Below are 4,950 nucleotides of genomic sequence, written 5' to 3'. Positions count from 1 at the left end.
CCTGCCTTGCAGATTCAATAAAGGATGTCTTGAACTCCTTTTGTGAGATCCATTGTACTAAATTCAACAAACTATAAAACGCCTCGTATATTTTTGGAGTGAGGCATCCCACGATCGTGATTAGTAGTACAAACTGTCACAAATGGAGAAGCATTATAAACATGGAGTAGATACTAAATAGAGAAATATTGAGGCTACTTGCAACCAATGTCAAGGCAAACCTAACATATCTTATGCTAATCATGAGATTTTAGCCCTGATAACTGGTCATCTTTAGAGAAACGAGACCTGAGAGAACATATCATACCTGCCGCCGGGGTGCATACAGACTTGATAATTTTCTTCACAATGCACTATTCTTTAGTGGATAAGACCTAAGGACCATGAAGTAGTTGCAAGTGACCATCAGTGCACTTGACTTTGGCCAAAGTGCCTCCATCTTGCCTACATCCTTCAAATCCATTTGTGGCCCTATAGTGTCTCTCTTTCCTATGATGTGGTCCCTTAATAAGTTGTGAGAAAGAGAAGAAGATTTTCTGTGTGTCTTACTTACCTCCCAACCAAATATACCCTCTTCCCACCTTCTAATCGGGTCTCTAGGGCCTATTTTCATGGTGCACCCGACTCATCTTCCCAAATAGACAAGTCCTACCCAATTTAGCAAGAAATCTGAGGGCATCCCCCAAGCTTCGAACCTTGGCACTTCTTGCCCTTGTCCGAGACACACTAATTAATGGCCGTCTTGGGCTACTTACACAGCCGAAGGTTATTATGTCTGACATTCTATCCCCCTTTCAAAATCATTGTCCTCGATGATTAGTGATGGGAAGTGTTGTCGAATCAGAGTTTCTGATTCCCATGTAGCATCAGTAACTGGTAGACCCTTCGAGGCAACTAGATACTCGTGGAGAGTACGATTACGCAACCATTTCTCTCTTTGATCTAGTATCTTGTTTGGTCCATAGTCAACAACTGAATCCTATTCCTGCAAAGGTACCATACCATCAATTAGATTATCATCACATGAGATATACTTTCTTAATTTGCTAACATGAAACACTGGATGAACACGGCATCCAGGAGGAAGTTCCAATCGGTAAGCTACATCACTTAGCTTCTGAATAAATTTCCACGATCCACAATATCTTGGAGATGACCTTGGACATTTTCCAGTCGATAAACTAGACGACTTGGCTGGTACTTGGAGAGAAACTTTTTCTCCTAATTCAAAGATCCTACTTGACCTTTTCTTATCTGCAAAATGCTTAATCCTATCAGCAGCTTACTGTAACTTGGCTTGAGCAATTTTAATATTAGCATGCATGTTAGTAAGAAATTCTGCCGCAGCTGGGTATTTCTCATCTGACCTTACTGTACTAGGAAAACTTGGATTCATTCCATAATTTATTTGAAAAGGATACAAACTTGTCGCCTTATGAGGTTTGTTGTTATACACAAATTCTAACAAAGACAAATGCATATCCCAATCTGTTTGTTTATCAAATACAAATGCTCTCAGCATGTCTTCTAGTATCTGATTGACTCTTTCTGTTTGACCATCTGTTTCTGGGTGATCACCACTTGACATGTTTAAAGACACTTTTAAACGACCAAAGACATGATGCCAAAAATGACCAGTAAACCTGACATCCCTATCAGACACAATGGACGTAGGTAGACCATGCAACCTAAACACATGATCAATAAACAAATTTGCAAATTGTGGAGCTTCCACACTTTCACGAGTGGCTATAAAATGAGCCATTTTACTGAAGTGATCCACTATCACTAGGATAGTGTCTTTTTGTCTCTGGGTTCTAGGTAAGCCGACAATGAAATCCATGGAAATACTTTTCCAATTAGATTCTGGAATTTGTAATGGCATTAACAGACCTGGTGGCTTCACCCTTTTTGCTTTATTAACTTGACATTGAAAGCATTGTTGGACATATTGGCAGACATCCTTGGCCAACTTTGGCCACCAAAATGTCCTTCTAACAAGCTATATAGTCTTATCAATACCATGATGTCCTGCGCAAGGCACATCATGGTTATCAAACAAAACTTTCTTTCATAGTTCTCATGCACTAGGAACACAGATCTTGCCTTTTTGTTTAAGAAACCCATTCTCAATTGAAAAGTTCTTAAATGAACTTTCCTTATCAGAAATAACAGTAGGTAATGAAACAGAAGTATCTGGTCCATCCCTAATCAAAGAGTCTCGTTCTATGGCTTGATAGATTTTTGCCATATAAGAGTCCTATAACTGTGCTTCCTTTATTTCTTGAAGCAATGAGCTTTCTAAAATTGTAAAGCTCATTTGATACATTATACGAGATAATGCATCAGCAACAACATTATCCTTACCCTTCTTGTATAGAATTTCCATATGAAATTCTTGCATCATTTCAACCTATCGAGCTTAGTGCCCTCAAAGATCTGGTTGACTACAAAAATACTTAGCGGTATGGTGATCTGTATAAACTTTAAAATTTGCACCATATTAATAGTGTTGCCAAACTTTAAGGCAACGAACAATAGCATAAAGCTTGTGTTCATGAACTAGCCAATTCTGTTGGCTTGGGGAAAGCTTCTTGCTTTCAAAAGCTACAAGCCTACCTTCTTGGCTAAGGACTGCACTTATCGCGGTGCTACTTGCATCTGTTTCTAAAAAAAATGGTTTCTCAAGATCAACTATCTTGAGAACAGGGGTTTTAGAAACTGCTTGTTTCATAGTCTCAAAACTTTCTTGTTGCACTAATGTCCACACATAGGGCACCATATCTTGCAATAAATCTATCATAGGAGCAACTATATACGAGTATGTGTATATAAATCTCCTATACTAGAATCTTGACAATCCCAAAAAGGAATGAAGAGCTGTTTCATTTTGGGGCATTGGCTAGCTAAGTATCACAACAACCTTCTTGGGGTCCATCTTGATCCCATTGGCAGATACAATATGACCTAAATATTCTATCTCTTCTAAACATAGAATCGTCTTGTCTAGGTTAGCATAGAGTTTTACTTCCCGCAAGGTTTCAAAGACTGTCACCAAATGTGACTCATGTTCATGGATACTCTTACTATACACAAGCACATCGTCAATAAAATCTACAACGAACTTGCCTATGTATGGTCTTAGTAAATCATTCATTAACATCATAAAAGTAGCAGGAGCATTTGTTAAACCGAAAGGCATAATCAAATACTCATATTGACCAAATCTTGTTCTAAAAGCAATTTTATAAATATCTTCATCTCTTCTCTAATCTGGTGGTAACCACTTTTTAAATCAATCTTACTAAAGATAGAAGCACCACCTAGAGCATCCAAGAGATCATCAATACGAGGCATAGGATATCTGTGCTTGACAGTTATTTTATTTAAAGCCCTGTAGTCTACACACATTTGAAAAGAACCATCTTTCTTTTTTACAAGTAAAATAGGGGCTGCAAAGGGTGAAAAGCTAGGTCTAATCAATCCTTTGCTTAAGTACTCATCTTACGAACTTCATTCTCCTCCTATAGACTCATTCTGAACGGGGGTCTAGTAACAAGTGGATTAGCTCCTGGGACGATCTCAATCCTATGCTCCACATTTAGTCAAACTTGAGCGCCTTGGTCATCGAGAGAATCTTTGCTTCTTGGAGATCCAGTTCTCCGCGAATCAATAATCATCGGCCCTCGTGCTCAAATTGATAAATATGAGAAGAGAAGTCAATGATAGGTCTCTTCTTTGCGTGCCACTACTTGCTCAACACTAGGTCGAATCTTGCAAGCCGTGTAATTTCAAAATCCAATATGTCCTCATAGAACTGGATCTATACAGGGAGGTCAACAACTCATTGATCCCATGTCTTTGTACCCATCCCATTAGAGCTCTACCAAATAACTATATTCTGAAGGAGTAGTCTTGAGCTTCAGCTTCTTGACGAGATTAGAGCTAATAACATTATGTGAAGAGCCTGTATCAAATAAAATATGCACAGGACATCCTGCCACTATGCCTTTCATTACAATGAGCTTAGTGTCAGCAAACTGATACCCCTTTTGTGCCTCAGGTGATAACACGGCATCTGGCATAGTTGGTACTTTCTTTGTTACTGTGATGGCTAGGATCCATTCATGATAACCAGCGTCATGTGGAGGTGACTCATCTAGGTTATCTCTCACCTTATCCACATCCTGCATTGGATGAAGCACCATTTGAGCACTAACTCTTGCCTTCTTGGGACAAGCCTTAAATTTATGCTACCCCAGGCATCTGTAACAGAGTCCTTCTCTCATTGCTTTCTCCATTTTCTGTGGAGTGAGCATGGATTTATTGTAGGCTCTCTCAGCCATAGCAGATACCTTCCTCTTGGTACCTGTCACAGTCTTGATCATATGCACTTCTCTAGTGTCCTTCGCACGAGGAGCACTAGGTGCAACTGTAGGAGTAAAGACAGGGCATGCACCACTAGTCCAAGGAAATATTTGGGCCTTCCCATCTTCAAGGACTAATGCAAGCTCCACTGCCTCATTCAAGGTTTTACGTATCTCCTTCCTGACAAGTAGCCTTAAGGTTTCTTTTAAGCCCATGACAAATTTATGCACTTGCAAAAAGTCAAGAATATGTTCAGGGACCTTTAATAGAATCTCTCTATACTTGTCCGCATATTTGTGGACAGAGTAGCTCTTCTAAGCTATGAAGAACCACACATCTAGAGCCCTTGTTCGCTCATCTGAAGGGACAAAATTATTATAAAACAATGTCTTAAATGCAATCCAAGTAGATGGCTTTGCATGATCCTGCTCAATTTTCTGTCACCAATGGTGAGCGGCATCCATGAGATTATATGTAGCTTGCTGTATCTTTTAAGCATCCTCATGAATATGGCATAACTTAAAACATTGCTCCCATTTAAAAAGCCACTGTTTCACTGCATCTACAGTCCTTTGTGTCACC

The 4,950-nt window shown here is 39.4% G+C and overlaps 1 pseudogene; it reads right to left on the bottom strand.

Moving 5' to 3' along the window:
- Positions 1–3,601: 3,601 nt before the first annotated feature.
- LOC148039473 (uncharacterized) lies at positions 3,602–4,583 on the bottom strand (annotated as a pseudogene).
- Between the last annotated feature and the right edge of the window lie 367 nt (positions 4,584–4,950).

Source organism: Lygodium microphyllum, chromosome 2, assembly GCF_053477565.2.
Source record: "Lygodium microphyllum isolate KBCC chromosome 2, Lygodium_microphyllum_v1.1.10, whole genome shotgun sequence".
NCBI lineage: Eukaryota > Viridiplantae > Streptophyta > Polypodiopsida > Schizaeales > Lygodiaceae > Lygodium > Lygodium microphyllum.
This window is presented reverse-complemented; position numbering and strand designations above follow the sequence as displayed.